Genomic DNA, 20,271 nt, shown 5'->3' with positions numbered 1-20,271 from the left:
AATGCATTAAATCCTCCCCCAAACTCTATAACGCGTCATAATTTTCTCCTCGTGACATAAGAGGAAACAAAGGGCCACAGTTTAAAAAGCTGTTTGCAGTCACAAAAGCTGGTAAGTGGTACAGCCAAGATTTCAAGTAAGGCTCTAGTACCTTGATATAAACTAATATACTGCTTCAGGGACTTCAGGGAAACCTTACTAAATAAATAATAGCATAAATAGCCAGGTATGTTTGCCAAAGTCATAAATCGAAACTACACAATCAACCTCATACTGAGAACACTGTAGTGTTTCTGGCTTTTTGTAAGCATATTTAAATAAATCTGGATGCCAGGCTATTTACCTGCCACAGGATGGAATATGAACTAGCAGGAGGGATACATTCAGCAGAGAACTTTGTCTGACGGACATTCTGAATCACAAGGCTGCCATTTTTTGATTCACAGTAAATAGTGAAAATAGGGAAATACAAAACCTTTTACTCATTTTGTTCTAAGTGTATGTTTTCTAAATCTCCAGTGCTTATCTAATTTATTTGATGGTCTGAAAGATGCATTATTAAACACACACATATACCCCACATATACCAGGATTACTCCAGGCTCAACTTGTCTTCAGCTCAGCCCTCAAAAAACCAAAAAAGGATTCCTATGATGGTAGAAATAAATTCTTCCACTTGCCCTTTGGGATAAGCAATACTGAATTTACATGAACAAAACTGTGTATTCTCTCTACAAAATCAAATTTAAATATATGAAGTATTTTTATGTCTTTCCCCAAAATAAGTTTATTGGTGAGGATGGAACATATCCTATATACTGGTAAAAATAATAATCAGATGAAATAAATAAAATTTTTATTTAAAATTATCACCAAACTCTTAAAAGTAGTTCTTTTTTTCCTTATATGAGTGAAGATACACTACAGCACAAATCAAACATTTGAAAGAACATGTAAAGCATTCATATTACAGTTTATCTATATGGATGATTTGTAAGTTTTAGAGCCTTTTAATAAAAACATATTTTGACTCTGGCACCATTTAGTTAAAGCTTTATCAAAACATTTAATTACAAAATAAGATCTATTATGGTCAGATGAAGCCGTACACAATATACTCAAATCCTGAGCATGAAGCCATTCAATTTGTCATTCCAAGGTCTGTTTTCTGGGCCCTCTCCAGTTTAAAATATCTTTTCCAGGGCTCTTCCTCCCCTTTGCCCTCAGAATTATTAGAGCATAATGTAATTCTTTTACAAGCCCTGGGAAAATATTGTTGGAATGCATGGGCAAAAAGGCAGAGATGAAATGGAACTAGGGGGAGAAAATAACAAGTTTTTAAAAAATGGAAAATCAATTACTGTTTTTAATAACAGTAGTAATAGACTTTGTGCTAAGAAAAGAAAAATTGCTCAGAGACAAAATAGATGTTCAATATTACAGTGCACTAATGAGTACATTTACATATAATTTTCTGAAATTTATGTCCAAGACTAACTGCAAGTAGAATTTAGTATCAATAGGAGTTTACAAAATCCATTCATTTTTCTTCTAATCATATTGAATATTTAAGGGGCTTGATTAGACTTGATTATTTTTCTTCTGTAGCCAACAAAGAGCCCCAGCAGCTTTGAAAGTGATGGATTAGTGGGGCAGTTCCCACCAGTGCACAGACATTCTTGGCTGTCACAGCAGGAGGAGAAACCATGAGAAAGTTGGTTCACAGACACATGAGAGCCACTGAATAAATCTGCAGAGAACAGGGAGAAGGCCAGCCCTTCTCCTGCAGAAAGAGGAAAAGGCAGAGACCCAAACTTAGTACAGTCTGACTTTGCTGCCTCTTCATTTCATAGCAACCTGGAGAGAAGCCTCTGACAGAGAGCCATCTCCCACTGCCTCTGAAAAGATTAAAAGACTACAGGTCTTAGAAAATCTCCTAGTACTCAGAATAGAAAAACAGAATGGGAAATGTAGCTAATTTGCAGAAAATGCTTCTCTACTCAGATTTCCTGAAGCATAATAAAATTGAGAGGCTGTGTCTCCAGAGTTCCATTTCCAGCTGGGCCCCACAAGTTGGAAAAAACAAGAAGGGACATGTTAACTACTCACACCAACCTGCCCCTCCTACTGCCAGAATTATTCTTCCAAATAATTCTAACGGAGCTTCTGAGCCCTTCTCCAAAACACGTTAAGAAGAAAGTATACCCTGCCTGGGCAAGGAGATTAAGGTGAATTACTGGTTGAACGCAGGAACAACACAATGCTCTTTCAGGGGAGTTCAATCCTTGATTCATTATGTCCCACTGTCTGCTAAAGGATAATCACACCCAAAATCAAATGTCCAAATTCTGCTTTGATGGTCCATGTAAAATTCAATTGAGTCAATTCAGCACACCGTTCACCCAGATGTTGAAAATAGGTCATCCTTACCTACTTCTTTTCCATCTTCCCTGTATTAGTTTCTGAGGGCTGCTACAACAAAACACAACAAACTGGGTGGCTTAAAGGAAAATAAATGCATCATCTCACAATTCTAGAGGTGAGGAGTGCTAAATCAAGTTGTTGACAGGGCCATGCTCCCTCTAAGGTGCTGGGTAAAATCCTTCCCTTGCCTCTTCCTAGCTTCTGGCAGTGGCCATCAGTCCTGACATTTCTTGGCTTGCAACTGCATCCTTCCAACTCCTATCTCTGGCATCACATTCTCTCCTCCTGTGTGTATTTCTCTCAGCCTCTCCTCTACTTCTTGAAAAGACACCAGTCATATTGTATTAATGGCTCATCCTACACCAGTATGACCTCACCTTAATTAAATCTTCAATAACCATGTTTCTAATAAGGTCACATTCTGAGACAATAGAGGTCAAGATTTCAAATATCTTCTGGGGGGACAACATTCAATACGTAATACTCCTAAATTCAGACAAGCTCCCAGTCATGTCCAGACTACTTCTAAATGCCTCTCAAGTCTGTCTACTTCTTTCTTTCCCCACTACTGCCTTGAATCTCACACCATCATTTTACCTGGATAATTATAAGTACTTATTTTTATAATTCTGCCCTCATTTTTGTAATGCTCCAAATCATTCTCCAAAAACCTTATTTGCTAGAAGGTAATATCACACAGAAAATGCATAAGGTATAGTGAATTTTCACAGGTGCACATATACATGTAACTACCAACCACATTAAGAAAAAGAATATTACCAGCACTCTGGAAACATAGCTCATACCCCCCTCCCAATTAATTCCCCCCATGCCATCCAAAAAGTAACCATTATCATAACTTCTAAAAAAATGGCCTAGTTTTACATGGTTTGGGATTTTATGTGAATGGTGTCATATAGTACATATACTGTTGTATCTGGCTTCTTTGGTTAGTAAGACTCATTATTCTTGTAGAAATAACTGATTTGTCTTCCTCAACTTATTAATATTTCATTGTATGAATATACCATTTATATATTCATTCTACTATTGATGGACATTCAGTTGATTTCCACTTGAGAGCTATTAAAAATAATGGAGGTATGAACATTCTCACAGTTTTGAGCATACATCTAGGAGAACAGCAAAGTCATAGGGCATATAATTGCACTTCTTCACCAGATAGTGCCAATTTCTAAAGTGATTGTATTAATTTCAAAAGCACAGCCTTGTATGAGTTTTCCAGTTGCTTTGCATCCTTCAACACTTGGATTTACCGTCTTTTTTAGCCATTCTGATGAGTGTGCAGTGGTACCTCACTGTCTCTTTGTTTTGCATTTCCATGATGACTAATAAGAACTGTTTCATATGCTGATTACTAATATGGATATCCTTTTGTAAAGAGCTTCTTCACACTCATTGCCCATTTTTCTACTGTATTATCTCTTTTTCTTAACTGATTTGTAATGACTATTTATATGGTCTGGAAAACACGCTTATGGATAGGAAGAATTAATATTGTCAAAATGGCCATTCTGCCTAAAGCAATCTATAGATTCAATGCAATTCCTATCAAAATACAAACAGCATTCTTCAACAAACTAGAGAAAATCATTCTAAAATTCATATGGAACCACAAAAGACCTCGAATAGCCAAAGCAATCCTGAGAAGGAGGGGGCATTACTCCCCAACTTCAAGCTCTACTACAAAGCCACATTAATCAAGACAATTTGGTACTGGCACAAGAACAGACCGATAGACCAATGGAACAGACTAGAGAGCCCTGATATAAACCCAACCATATATGGTCAATTAATATATGATAAAAGAGCCATGGATATACAGTGGGGAAATGGCAGCTTCTTCAACAGCTGGTGTTGGCAAAACTGGACAGCTACATGCAAGAGAATGAAACTGGATTATTGTTTAACACCACACACAAAAGTAAACTCGAAATGGATTAAAGACTTGAATGTAAGTCATGAAACCATAAAACTCTTAGAAGACAACATAGGCAAACATCTACTGAATATAAGCATGAGCAACTTCTTCCTGAATGCATCTCCTCGAGCAAGGGAAATAAAAGCAAAAATGAATTCATGGGACTACATCGAACTAAAAAGTTTCTGTACGGCAAAGGACAGACACCATCAACAGAACAAAAAGGCATCCTACAATATGGGAGAATATATTTGTAAATGACATATCTGACAAAGAGTTAGCATCCAAAATATATAAAGAACTTACATACCTCAACACCCAAAAAGCAAATAACCTGATTAAAAAATGGGTAGAGGATATGAAGAGACAGTTCTCCAAAGAAGAAATTCAGATGGCAACAGATACATGAAAAGATGTTCCACATCACTAATCATCAGAGTAATGCAAATTAAAACCACAATGAGATATCACCTCATACCAGTAAGGATGGCCAGCATCGAAAAGACTAAGAACAACAAATGCTGGCAAGGATGCAGAGAAAGGGGAACCCTCCTGCACTGCTGGTGGGAATGTAAGCTAGTCCAACCATTTGGTGGTTCCTCAAAAAAATAAAAATAGAAATACCATTTGACCCTGGAATCCCATTCCTTGGAATTTACCCAAAGAATACATCCTCTCAGATTCAAAAAGACTTATACACCCCTATGTTTATCACAGCACTTTTTACAATAGCCAAGATATGGAAGCAACCTAAGTGTCCACCAGTAGATGAATAGATAAAGAAGATGTGGTACAAATATACAATGGAATACTATTCAGCCATAATAAACAAATCTTACCATTTTCAACATCATGGATGGAGCTGGAGCACAGTAGGCTCAGTAAAATAAGCCAGGTGGAGAAAGACAAATGTCAAATGATTTCCCTCATTTGTGGAGTATAACAATGAAGCAAAACTGAAGGAACAAAATGGCAGCAGACTCAGAGACTCCAAGAATGAACTAGTAGTTACCAAAGGGGAGGGGTGGGGAAGGGTGGGTGGGGTGGGAGGGAGAAGGGGATTGAGGGGTATTATGTTTAGTACACATGGTGTGGGGGATCACAGGGAGAACAGTGTTGCACAGAGAAGGCACAGTGGATCTCTGGCAACTTGCTGCACTGATGGACAGTGACTGCATTGGGGTATGGGTGGGGACTTGATAATATGGGTAAATGTAGTAACCACATTGTTTTTTCATGTGAAACCTTCATAAGAGTGTATATCTATCATACCTTAATAAAAAATTAAAACAATAAAACAAAAAAATATATATTTTTTAGTGTAATTCACATATCATCCAGTTCACCCTGTTAAAGTGTATAATTCAAAGGTTTTTTAGTATACTCACAGAACTGTTCAACAATCACCATGATCTAATTTTAAAATATTCCAATCACCCCAAAAACAAACTCCATATCCAGTAGCTGCCACTTCCCATTTCTCCCAACACTCTCATCCTCACCAAGCCCTAAGCAAGCCCTAATCCACTCTCTGTCTCTAGTGAATTTCCTGTGCTGCACATTTCATATGTATGGACTCATGTAATCTGTAACCTTTAGTGACTGGTTTCTTTCATTTAGCATAATGTTTTCGAGTTTCATCCATGTTATAGCACATATCAACACTTCATTTCTTTTTCTTGCTGAATAATATTCCATTGTATGGATATACCATTTCATTTACCCATTCATCTGTTGATGGACATTTCAGTTGTTTCCACTTTTTGGCTATTATGAATAATTATGTTTGGCTAATTTTTTTTGTGTCCTGTTTAAGCAATATTTAGCAATCCCTAAATCATGAAGATACCTACCATGCTATCTTCTGGATATTTTATTATTTTACCTCTCACATTCAGGTCAACAACCCAGTTGGAATTTACTTTTGCTTATAATGTGAGGAAAGAGTCTGGGTTCATTGATTTTCCCCACATGAATACCAATTGTCTTAGCACCATTTAATGAAAAAATCATCCTTTCTTCACTGCTCTGCAATGTTATCTTTCTCAAAAATAAAGTGTCCATACATCAATGACTCTACTTCTGTATACTCAGTTCTGTTCCACTGAACTATTTGTGGAAAACCATACTATACTAATTATCATAGCTTAATAATATATGGGTATCTCACAGTTTAAGTCCTCCAACTTTCTACTGATTCTTCTTCTATTACCTACCTGTTCTTGGCCCTTTGCAATCTGGTATTTTGATCAGGAGAGAACTCACCAATTGACTGACCATACTGAGCCATCCAATCCACAAATATATTATGTCCTTCCATTTATTTAGGTCATCTTTAATTTCTCTCAATAATGTCCTATACTTTTCACCATAGAAATCTAACACATTTTTATTAGATTTTTCCTTGTTTATAATTTTTAAGATATTTTAAATGGTAACTTTCAAAAAGTTTTTTTGAGGAAAATTTATATACCATGAAATTTATCCATTTAAAGTGTACAGTTAGATGAGTTTTAGTAAATTATACAGTTATGCAACCATAAGCACAAACTAGTTTAAAACATTTCTTTTAACTGAAAATGTTATCTCATGGCCATCTATAGCTAATTCCCACTCCCACACAGGGCAAACATTAATTTGTTTTCCATCACTATAATTTTGCCTTTTCTAGAAATTTCATAAAAATTGAATCAAATAGTATAGAATCCTTTGTGTCTGTATTCTTCCACTAAGCATAATGTTTCTGAAGGATATCCAGGTTGTTTCAGGTATCAGTAGTTCATTCCTTTACATTATTGACTATTATTCCCTTGTATAAATGCACCAATTTTTGTTTACGAATTATCCCTGTATAAATAGACCAATTTTTGTTTACCACTTACAATTTAATAGATATTTGCATTACTTCTAGCCTGGGGCCATTATAAATAACATTGCTATGGATATTCACACACAGATTCTTGTGAAGATATACATTTCATTTCTCTCCGAGTTTTCACTTCAATACTTAGAACTGGAATTGCTTGGTCATTTAAGTAAGTATATTTTTAACTTCTTTAAAAAACTGTCAAACTGTTTTCCAAAGTAGCTGTACCATTTACATTTTCACTAGCAAGATATAAAAGTTCCAATTTCTCCATATCCTCATCAGCACTTCTTACTGTCCATCTTTTTTATTCTAGCCATCCTAGTGGATGTGAATCAATATCTCCTGGAAGTTTTAATTTGCACTCCCCCAGTGATGATGAACATCTTTTCATGTGCTTGATACACACACACACACACACACACACACACATACCAAACAAACATATACATACACACTTTAGTTTATGTTATTAAGTTTTAAGAAATCTTTAGGTGGGGCGGAAGATGGCGGCGTGAGTAGAGCAGCGGAAATCTCCTCCCAAAACAACATATATCTATGAAAATATAACAAAGACAACCCTTCCTAGAATAAAGACCACAGGACACAGGACAATATCCAGACCACATCCACACCTGAGAGAACCCAGCGCCTCGCGAAGGGGGTAAGATACAAGCCCCGGCCCCGCGGGAGCCGAGCGCCCCTCCCCCCAGCTCCCAGCGGGAGAAGAGCAGGCAGAGCGGGAGGGAGACGGAGCCCAGGGCTGCCGAACACCCAGCCCCAGCCATCCGGGCCAGAGTGCAGGGCCCTCGATACTGGGAAAACAGGGCAGCAAGAACAGTGAGCAGGCACTGGAGGCTGGGCGACAGAGGACATAAGAAAAGCGCACGACCATTTTTTTTTTTTTTTTGCTTTTTTGCTGCTTTGTTTTGGCGAGCGCTTTTTGGAAGTCTTAAAGGGACAGGGACCCCAATATTAGGGAAACAGGGCAGAAAGACCGGTGAGCAGAGGCCTGAGGCTGGCACCGGAGAATAAAGAAAAACGAACGACCACCTTTTTTTTTTAATTAAAAAAAATTTTTTTTTTTTTTAATTAAAAAAATTTTTTTTCTTGTTTTTTTTTGTGGTCGTTGTTTTGTTTTGGCGGGTGCTTTTTGGAAGTCTTAAAGGGGCAGGGCGGGCCACTTAATCCAGAGGTAGGGAATCCGGGATCTCTGGGCACCCTAACCCCTGGGCTGCAGGGAGCAGGGAGGCCCCTTACGGAGATAAATAGCCTCCCAGCAGCTCCTGCTCCAACGCGACTCCACCATTTTGGAGTAGCTGCCCGAGCCAGGCCACGCCCACAGCAACAGCGGAGATTAACTCCATAGCAGCCGGGCAGGAAGCAGAAACCCTGTCTGCGCGCAGCTGCGCAGCACAAGCCACTAGAGGCCGCTGTTCTCCCAGGAGAGGAGGGCCACAAACCAACAAGAAAGGAAGTCCTTCCAGCCGTCACTCGTCCCAGTTCTGCAGACTATTCCTATCACCATGAAAAGGCAAAGCTACAGGCAGACAAAGATCACAGAGACAACACCAGAGAAGGAGACAGACCTAACCAGTCTTCCTGACAAAGAATTCAAAATAAGAATCATAAACATGCTGACAGAGATGCAGAGAAATACGCAAGAAAAATGGGATGAAGTCCGGAAAGAGATCACAGATGCCAGAAAGGAGATCGCAGAAATGAAACAAACTCTGGAAGGGTTTATAAGCAGAATGAATAGAATGCAAGAGGCCATTGATGGAATTGAAATCAGAGAACAGGAACGCATGGAAGCTGACATAGAGAGAGACAAAAGGATCTCCAGGAATGAAACAATATTAAGAGAACTGTGTGACCAATCTAAAAGGAGCAATATCCGTATTATAGGGGTCCCAGAAGAAGAAGAGAGAGGCAAAGAGATGGAAAGTATCTTAGAAGAAATAATTGCTGAAAACTTCCCCACGCTGGGGGAGGAAGTAATCGAACAGACCACGGAAATACACAGAACCCCCAACAGAAAGGATCCAAGAAGGGCAACACCAAGACACATAATAATTAAAATGGCAAAGATCAAGGACAAGGAAAGAGTGTTAAAGGCAGCTAGAGAGAAAAAGGTCACCTATAAAGGGAAACCCATCAGGCTAACGTCAGATTTCTCAACAGAAACCCTACAGGCCAGAAGAGAATGGCATGATATATTTAATACAATGAAACAGAAGGGCCTTGAACCAAGGATACTGTATCCAGCACGACCATCATTCAAATATGACGGTGGGATTAAACAATTCCCAGACAAACAAAAGCTGAGGGAATTTGCTTTCCACAAACCACCTCTACAGAACATCTTACAGGGACTGCTCTAGATGGGAGCACTCCTAGAAAGAGCACAGCACAAAACACCCAACATATGAAGAATCGAGGAGGAGGAACAAGAAGGGAGAGAAGAAAAGAATCTCCAGATAGTGTATATAACAGCTCAATAAGCGAGCTAAGTTAGGCAGTAAGATACTAAAGAGGCTAACCTTGAACCTTTGGTAACCACGAATTTAAAGCCTGCAATGGCAATAAGTACATATCTTTCAATAGTCACCCTAAATGTTAATGGGTTGAATGCACCAATCAAAAGACACAGAGTAACAGAATGGATAAAAAAGCAAGACCCATCTATATGCTGCTTACAAGAAACTCACCTCAAACCCAAAGACATGTACAGACTAAAAGTCAAGGGATGGAAAAACATATTTCAAGCAAACAACAGTGAGAAGAAAGCAGGGGTTGCAGTACTAATATCAGACAAAATAGACTTCAAAACAAAGAAAGTAACAAGAGATAAAGAAGGACACTACATAATGATAAAGGGCTCAGTCAAACAAGAGGATATAACCATTCTAAATATATATGCACCCAACACAGGAGCACCAGCATATGTGAAACAAATACTAACAGAACTAAAGGGGGATATAGACTGCAATGCATTCATTCTAGGAGACTTCAACACACCACTCACCCCAAAGGATAGATCCACTGGGCAGAAAATAAGTAAGGACACGGAAGCACTGAACAACACAGTAGAGCAGATGGACCTAATAGACATCTATAGAACTCTACATCCAAAAGCAGCGGGATATACATTCTTCTCAAGTGCACATGGAACATTCTCCAGAATAGACCACATACTAGGCCACAAAAAGAGCCTCAGAAAATTCCAAAAGATTGAAATCCTACCAACCAACTTTTCAGACCACAAAGGCATAAAACTAGAAATAAACTGTACAAAGAAAGCAAAGAGGCTCACGAACACATGGAGGCTTAACAACACGCTCCTAAATAATCAATGGATCAATGACCAAATCAAAATGGAGATCCAGCAATATATGGAAACAAATGACAACAACAACACTAAGCCCCAACTTCTGTGGGACACAGCAAAAGCAGTCTTAAGAGGAAAGTATATAGCAATCCAAGCATATTTAAAAAAGGAAGAGCAATCCCAAATGAATGGTCTAATGTCACAATTATCGAAATTGGAAAAAGAAGAACAGATGAGGCCTAAGGTCAGCAGAAGGAGGGACATAATAAAGATCAGAGAAGAAATAAATAAAATTGAGAAGAATAAAACAATAGCAAAAATCAATGAAACCAAGAGCTGGTTCTTCGAGAAAATAAACAAAATAGATAAGCCTCTAGCCAGACTTATTAAGAAGAAAAGAGAGTCAACACAAATCAACAGTATCAGAAACGAGAAGGGAAAAATCACGACGGACCCCACGGAAATGCAAAGAATTATTGGAGAATACTATGAAAACCTATATGCTAACAAGCTGGGAAACCTAGGAGAAATGGACAACTTCCTAGAAAAATATAACCTTCCAAGATTGACCCAGGAAGAAACAGAAAATCTAAACAGACCAATTACCAGCAACGAAATTGAAGAGGTAATCAAAAAACTACCAAAGAACAAAACCCCCGGGCCAGATGGATTTACCTCGGAATTTTATCAGACATACAGGGAAGACATAATACCCATTCTCCTTAAAGTTTTCCAAAAAATAGAGGAGGAGGGGATACTCCCAAACTCATTCTATGAAGCTAACATCACCCTAATACCAAAACCAGGCAAAGACCCCACCAAAAAAGAAAACTACAGACCAATATCCCTGATGAACGTAGATGCAAACATACTCAACAAAATATTAGCAAACCGAATTCAAAAATACATCAAAAGGATCATACACCATGACCAAGTGGGATTCATTCCAGGGATGCAAGGATGGTACAACATTCGAAAGTCCATCAACATCATCCACCACATCAACAAAAAGAAAGACAAAAACCACATGATCATCTCCATAGATGCTGAAAAAGCATTTGACAAAGTTCAACATCCATTCATGTTAAAAACTCTCAGCAAAATGGGAATAGAGGGCAAGTACCTCAACATAATAAAGGCCATATATCATAAACCCACAGCCAACATTATACTGAACAGCGAGAAGCTGAAAGCATTTCCTCTGAGATCGGGAACTAGACAGGGATGCCCACTCTCTCCACTGTTATTTAACATAGTACTGGAGGTCCTAGCCACGGCAATCAGACAAAATAAAGAAATACAAGGAATCCAGATTGGTAAAGAAGAAGTTGAACTGTCACTATTTGCAGATGACATGATACTGTACATAAAAAACCCTAAAGACTCCACCCCAAAACTACTAGAACTGATATCGGAATACAGCAAAGTTGCAGGATACAAAATCAACACACAGAAATCTGTGGCTTTCCTATATACTAACAATGAACCAACAGAGAGAGAAATCAGGAAAACAACTCCATTCACAATTGCATCAAAAAAAATAAAATACCTAGGAATAAACCTAACCAAAGAAGTGAAAGACTTATACTCTGAAAACTACAAGTCACTCTTAAGAGAAATTAAAGGGGACACTAACAGATGGAAACTCATCCCATGCTCGTGGCTAGGAAGAATTAATATCGTTAAAATGGCCATCCTGCCCAAAGCAATATACAGATTTGATGCAATCCCTATGAAACTACCAGCAACATTCTTCAATGAACTGGAACAAATAATTCAAAAATTCATATGGAAACACCAAAGACCCCGAATAGCCAAAGCAATCCTGAGAAAGAAGAATAAAGTAGGGGGGATCTCACTCCCCAACTTCAAGCTCTACTATAAAGCCATAGTAATCAAGACAATTTGGTACTGGCACAAGAGCAGAGCCACAGACCAATGGAACAGACTAGAGAATCCAGACATTAACCCAGACATATATGGTCAATTAATATTTGATAAAGGAGCCATGGACATACAATGGCGAAATGACAGTCTCTTCAACAGGTGGTGCTGGCAAAACTGGACAGCTACATGTAGGAGAATGAAACTGGACCATTGTCTAACCCCATATACAAAAGTAAACTCAAAATGGATCAAAGACCTGAATGTAAGCCATGAAACCATTAAACTCCTGGAAGAAAACATAGGCGAAAACCTCTTAGACATAAACATGAGTGACCTCTTCTTGAACATATCTCCCCGGGCAAGGAAAACAACAGCAAAAATGAGTAAGTGGGACTATATTAAGCTGAAAAGCTTCTGTACAGCAAAAGACACCATCAATAGAACAAGAAGGATCCCTACAGTATGGGAGAATATATTTGAAAATGACACATCCGATAAAGGCTTGACGTCCAGAATATATAAGGAGCTCTCACGCCTCAACAAACAAAAAACAAATAACCCAATTAAAAAATGGGCAGAGGAACTGAACAGACAGTTCTCCAAAAAAGAAATACAGATGGCCAACAGACACATGAAAAGATGCTCCACATCGCTAATTATCAGAGAAATGCAAATTAAAACTACAATGAGGTATCACCTCACACCAGTAAGGATGGCTGCCATCCAAAAGACAAACAACAACAAATGTTGGCGAGGCTGTGGAGAAAGGGGAACCCTCCTACACTGCTGGTGGGAATGTAAGTTAGTTCAACCATTGTGGAAAGCAGTATGGAGGTACATCAAAATGCTCAAAACAGACTTACCATTTGACCCAGGAATTCCACTCCTAGGAATTTACCCTAAGAATGCAGCAATCAAGTTTGAGAAAGACAGATGCACCCCTATGTTTATTGCAGCACTATTTACAATAGCCAAGAATTGGAAGCAACCTAAATGTCCATCAATAGATGAATGGATAAAGAAGATGTGGTACATATACACAATGGAATACTACTCAGCTATAAGAAAAGGGCAAATCCAATCATTTGCAGCAACATGGATGGAGCTGGAGGGTATTATGCTCAGTGAAACAAGCCAAGCGGAGAAAGAGAAATACCAAATGATTTCACTTATCTGTGGAATATAAGAACAAAGGAAAAACTGAAGGAACAAAACAGCAGCAGAATCACAGAACTCAAGAATGGACTAACAGGTACCAAAGGGAAAGGGACTGGGGAGAATGGGTGGGTAGGGAGGGATAAGGGGGGGAGAAGTAGGGGGGTATTAAGATTAACATGCATGGGGGGGTAGGAGAAAAGGGAGGGCTGTACAACACAGAGAAGGCAAGTAGTGATTCTACAACATTTTGCTATGCTGATGGACAGTGACTGTAAAGGGGTTTATAGGGGAGACCTGGTATAGGGGAGAGCCTAGTAAACATAATATTCCTCATGTAAGTGTAGATTAGTGATAGCAAAAAAAAAAAAAAAAAAAAAAAAAAGGGCAGTTCCTGTGTGGTAACCTCCAACGAGTTCTACACAAGGGTATAAAGGGCATATAAAAGTGTAGGCAAAGGGTCTGTTTGTGTTTATACAGAGGATCAAAGCCTAATTGGGCTACCCCGAAAATGAACTAAGATACGATATGAAAAAGAACTTCCAACATCTGCACCCTCTGGAAGACTCATGCCAGAAGATGATCATCAAAAAACCCCAACAAAGATCCACGCACTGCTACAGCTGTAGATGCACTCATCCCACCAGTTCCTGGACCTGCCATGGGAATGAGGAAGGAGATATCTAAGCTGGCCTGTGCATACAGTAAAACAACAAAATTGGACTGGATCTATACTGTTGGAACTCAACCAAGAATTTGGAGAAGTGCAAATTGTAGCGCTCCAAAGTCTTACAACTACAAACTACTTATTGTTAAAAGAACATATGGCATGTGAACAGTCCCCAGGAATGGGTTGTTTTAATTTGTCTGATTTCTCTCAGACTGTTCAAGTTCATTTGGACAATATCCACCATATCATAGATAAGTTTTCACAAATGCCTAAGGTGCCTAACTGGTTTTCTTGGTTTCACTGCAGATGGCTGGTAATTACAGATATGCTTTGGTTATGTAACTATACTCCTATTATGTTAATGTGTGTGTGCAATTTAAGTAGTAGCTTAAAACCTATACATGCTGAAGTTACTCTACAAGAAGATATATCAAAGAAATAATCAATCTTCCCATGTTTTCTTCCGCCTGCTACTTCTATAGCTTTTCTTCTTCCTTCCTAATTACAACCCTTAAATAGAATTCGTGCCTCATATCAAATTTACCGAGTATCATAATTCTTCCAAGTGGTAAAGATACCTCAAGACAAATGCTGGGCATAGAAGCCACAGGGCATAAATATGCAAAGAAGTAAAAAGCTAACTTTTTCAAACAATAAGGCTTCTCTCTCACTTACCAACTTCACATTTCCCTGTATGGCCCCGGAAGATGACTGGTTAGCCAGAGACGGGTAAGATTCCTCAAGGGAGGAACAACCTAAGACAGGCACAGTCGCAGGGGGGCCATCAGGTGAGAAATTGGGGATCAACAGAGGTGAGGCTTAGAACCTCACCCCCCTGTTCTGAGAGAAATCTTCTGCATACGTGGATGTTTTATTGCCCTGGTCTAGCTTGGATTAACACATAGTCTACAGGCACACACCTGATCATCTACATGTGCTCTCTTACAACACTAAACTATGTTTTCTACCTTTATCTTGTATCTACCTACCACTTCAGCATTTTATTAAAAATAATAATAATAAAGAGAGAAATGTGGTATCCACATATAAATCAAGTATAAAAACCAAATCAGTATTCATATTTGAACTGACTGTTTATAGTTCATAATGCATGAGCAAAACCGAAAGTTTCTGTGATGACTGCCCTTGTACTGTTCACTATGTAACTTATTCATTATGTAAGAATTTGTTCTACATGTAAAAACTTGTTTGTTATGCCTCAGAAGATTGGAGACTGACAAAAATTAGGCTTGGGGTGGATTAATGATTGTGCATTGAGCATTGACTCCCCTATACAGAATTTTATTGTCGTTAACAACCATTTGATCAATAAATATGAGAGATGCCCTCACAAAAAAAAAAAAAAAAAAAAAAAAAAAAGGACAGACTTCCAATGGTAAAATAAATTAGTAACCGGGATGTAATGTATAGCATAAGGAATATAGTCAAGATATTGTAACAGCCTGGTAGGGTGATAGCTGGAACCTAGAATTATGTATATAAATGTTCTACCACTGTGTTGTACACTTGAAACTCATGTAATGTAATACTGTGTGTCAACTACCCTTCAATAAAAAATAATTATTAAAAAAAAAAAAAAAAAAGAAATCTTTAAATATCTAGGTGTAAACGTTTTTTTCAGATATGATTTACAAATATTTTATCCCATTCTGTGGCTTATATTTTCATTTTCGTAATAGTGTCTTTTAAAAATTTCTTTTAGAGACCTTGGTTTTATATTTAAGAAATCTTTAGCTACTGTGAGTTCATGAAAATTTTCTTCCATGTTTTTATCTAGATGTTTTATAGTTTTAGTGCCCATATTTTTATCTACAATGCATTTCAAGTTAATTTTGTATATAATATACAGTAATTTTTGAATACACATATCTAATTATTCTATCTTATATTCTTTGGAAATATAATTTGGTTGTGGTTTACAATCCTTTTTATATAATTCTGGATTCATTGAAAATACTATCTTTTTAAATTTTCATTTTATAATTCTTTGTTGCTGATAAGTAGAAATACAATTGTTTTTAATATTGACTCTACCCAAAAACTTCCTAAATTCATTTGGTAAATTTACATAATTATATTTTCTGCAAATAATATTATTTCATTGCTTTGTTTCCAATCCTCATACCTTTTATTTCTTTTTCTAGACTGACTGCATTCACAAGGACCTCCAGTACAATGCTGAACTGAAGTGGTGATTACCATCACCCATTTCTCATGCCTAATTTCAGGGTAAGGCTCTCAATATTTCACTTAAGTATGAAAGCACTTAATATTTCTTATCTTTCTGATCATAGGTATTCTTACAGATGTGAGGTAATGTTTTATTGGGGTTTTGATTTGCATTTTACTTATGATTAGCGATCCTGAGCATCTTTTTATATACCTGTTGCCTTCTGTGTATCTTTGGAAAAGAGTCTATTCATATCCTATGCCCAATTTTTAATCAAATTGTTTGGGGTTTTTTTGCTATTAAGTTGTATGACTTTTATTATATTTTGGACATTAACTCCTCATCAGATATATGATTTGCAAATATTTTCACCCATTTTATAAGTTGCCTTGTCATTCTGTTGATGGTTTGCTTTGCTGCGCAGAAACTTTTAGTTTGATGTAGTCCTACTTGTTAATTTTTTCTTTTGTTGTCTTTGCTTTTGGTATCAATTCCAAAACTCTATTGCCAAGACATTAAAGAACTTGAAGAATATTCCATGTGCACTTGAAAAGAAGGTATAATCTTTTACTTTCAGATGTAATGTTCTGTATATATGTTAAGTCCATCTGGTCTAATGTTTCATTTAAGGCCAATGTTTTCTTATTGATTTTCTGTCTGGAGAATCTTTCTATTGATATAAGTGGAGAATTAAAGTTCCCTACTACTACTATATTACTGTTTCTTGCTTTAGGTCTGTTAATATTTGCTTCATATTATTTAGGTGCTCCTAAGTGCATAGATATCTGTAAATGTTATATCCTCTTCTTGGATTGACCCTTTTATCATTATATAAAGTCTTTGTTTGACTCTTATTACAGTCTATTTTTTTTGTATTATATATATATTTTTTATTAAGGTATTATTGATATACACTCTTATGAAGGTTTCACATAAAAAAACAATGTAGTTACTACATTCACCCATGTTATCATGTCCCCCCATGCCCCATTGCAGTCACTACCCAACACTATAGTAAGATGCCACAGAGTCACTATTTGCCTTCTCTGTGCTACACTGTCTTCCCCATGATCCCCCCACACCATGTGTGCCAATCCTACTACCCCTCAATCCCCTTCTCCCTCCCTTTCCACCCACCCTCCCCCACTGCACTCCTTTGGTAACTGCTAGTCCCTTCTTGGAGTCTGTGAGTCTGTTGCTGTTTTGTTCCTTCAGTTTTGCTTTGTCGTTATACTCCACAAATGAGGGAAATCATTTGGTACATGTCTTTCTCTGCCTGGCTTGTTTCACTGAGCATAATATCCTCCAGTTCCATCCATGTTGTTGCAAATGGTAAGATTTGTTTCTTTCTTATGGCTGAATAGTATTCCATTGTGTATATGTACCACATCTTCTTTAGCCATTCATCTACTGATAGACACTTAGGTTGCTAGACTATCTTGGCTATTGTAAATAGTGCTGCAATAACATAGGGGTGCATATGTCTTTTTGAATCTGAGAAATTATATTATTTGGGTAAATTCCTAGGAGTGGAATTCCCAGGTCAAATGGTATTTCTACTTTCAGTTTTTGAGGAACCTCCATACTGTTTTCCACAATGGTTGAACTAGCTTACATTCCCACCAGCAGCGTAGGAGGGTTCCCCTTTCTCCACATCTTTGCCAGCATTTGTTGTTCTTAGTCTTTTCCATAGTGGCCATCCTAACTGGTATGAGGTGATATCTCACTGTGGTTTTTATTTGCATTTCCCTGATAATTAGTGATGTGGCACATCTTTTCATGTGCATTGTTGGCCATCTGAATTTCTTCTTTGGAGAATTGTCAGTTCATATCCTCCGCCCATTTTTTAATCAGGTTATTTGCTTTTTGGGTGTTGAGGCGTAGGGGTTCTTTATATATTTTGGATGTTACAGTGTTCGTTTTAAAATTTGTTTTGTCTGATAGCTGTACAGCTATGCCAGCCTCCCTTTGGTTTCCATTTGAATGGATTTTATTTTTTATACCCCTTCACTTTCAGTCTGTGTATGTCCTTATGTCTGAAGTGAATCTCGTGTTGGCAACATATAGGTGGGTTTTTCTCTTTTTTTAATCCACTTACACACTTTATATATTTTGATTAGAGAATTTAGTCCACCTACATTTAATGTAATTTTGAATAGGAATGCACTTCTTGCCATTTTGTGAATTGCTTTCTGGCTGTTGTGCAGTTCCTATGTTTGTTTCTTCTTCTCTTGTTCTCTTTCTTTGTGGTTTGATGACTTTCTCCAGTGGTATCTTAGATTGCTTTCTCATCATCTCTTGCATATCTACCTTAGGTTTTTGCTTTGTAGTTACCATGAGGATTACCTACAATAACTTATATTTATATGTCTATTTTAAGTTGTTAATAACTTTGAATTCATTCTAAATCTCAATGTTTATTTTTACTCCCCCTTCTACCTCTTAGGTAATCTCTACATTTTTACTCCCCTCCCACCTCTTAGGTTTTTTATCTAGTGTATTCCTTATTTAATTCTAGGTACAGTTATTTTTACAAAATCTAGTTACAGTTACTATTACTACTTTTGTCTTGTAAATTTCATACTAGTTTTGTAAGTGATTAATCCACTACCTTTATTATATATTTACCTTTAACAGTGAGATTTATACTTTCATATGTTTCTTCTAATTAGTGCCTTTTCTTTTCAGCTTAAAGGAGTTCCCTTAACATTGCTTGTAAAGCTGGTTTTGTGGTGATGAACATCATTAACTTCTGTTTGTCTGGAAAACTCCTTATCTCTCCTTCAATTCTGAATGATAACTTTGCCAGGTAGAGTATTATTGACTGGAATTTTTTCTTTTCTTTCAGGAACTTGCATATATTGAGTCACTTGATCTGGCCTGCAAAGTTTCTGCTAAAAAATTTGATGATAGTCTTATGGGGGTTCCTTTGTATGGAACAAGTTGTTTTTCTCTTGCTGTTTTTGAGATTATCTCCTTATCCTTAACTTTTGACATTATAATTATAATGGTTTTTGGTGCAAATCTCGTTGATTTCACTCTATTTGTAGGTAATTCTTTATTAAAGATCTTTACTTACATTCCTAATTTGCTACATTTTTGTCAGAATTAGATGATGAATTTTATCAAATGTTTTTCTGTACCAAGATAATTATATGGCTTTTCTTTATTATATCTTGTTTTTGAATGTTATCCAACCTCTCATTCCTTTAATAAATAGAACTTGGGTAGGACATATTATCTTTTGTATATACTGTTTGGTATTCTGTTATTTTATTTAGGATTTTTGTATATTTAGAACTGCTAAAATCTCTCAACTTTCCTACTTCTACCTATTGCTTTCTATTGGGCCTTTCAGAGTTTTGTTTTGTTTTTCTGTGTGGTTTTCTATTTTTTTTGAGAACTTTTTTTTTCATTAAAGTATCATTGATATACAATCTTATAAAGGTTTCACATGAACAATATTGTGGTTTCAACATTCACCCATATTATCAAGTCCTCACCCCCCCATTGCAGTCACTGTCTATCAGCATAGTAATATGCTATAGAATCATTACTTGTCTTCACAGTGCTATACTGCCTTCTCTGTGACCTACCTATATTGTGATTGTGAATTATAGTGTCCCTTAGTCCCCTTCTACCTCCCTCTCCACCCACTGTCCCCAACCCTTTCCCTCTGGTAACCACTAGACCCTTAGAGTTTGTGAGTCTGTGTTGTTTTTTTTCCTTCAGTTTTGCTTTGGTATTATACCCCACTAATGAGTGAAATCATTTGGTACTGTCTTTCTCCACCTGGCTTATTTCA

General features: G+C 37.2%; 1 protein-coding gene across 12 annotated transcripts in view; it reads right to left on the bottom strand.

Moving 5' to 3' along the window:
* FHIT (fragile histidine triad diadenosine triphosphatase) overlaps positions 1-20,271 on the bottom strand; it is a 1,315,417-nt gene that overhangs the window by 1,157,720 nt on the left and 137,426 nt on the right. For 3 of the 12 annotated variants that reach the window (XM_057508099.1, XM_057508116.1, XM_057508127.1), the window contains exon 3: positions 4,269-4,319. The exons of the other annotated variants lie outside the window; for them this stretch is intronic. The gene's annotated coding sequence lies outside the window, so the exon portion shown is untranslated. The remainder of the gene's footprint in view (positions 1-4,268; positions 4,320-20,271) is intronic. 12 annotated transcript variants of the gene reach the window in all.

The sequence above is a fragment of the Manis pentadactyla genome, chromosome 1 (genome assembly GCF_030020395.1).
Source record: "Manis pentadactyla isolate mManPen7 chromosome 1, mManPen7.hap1, whole genome shotgun sequence".
In the NCBI taxonomy this organism is placed as follows: Eukaryota; Metazoa; Chordata; class Mammalia; order Pholidota; family Manidae; genus Manis; species Manis pentadactyla.
This window is presented reverse-complemented; position numbering and strand designations above follow the sequence as displayed.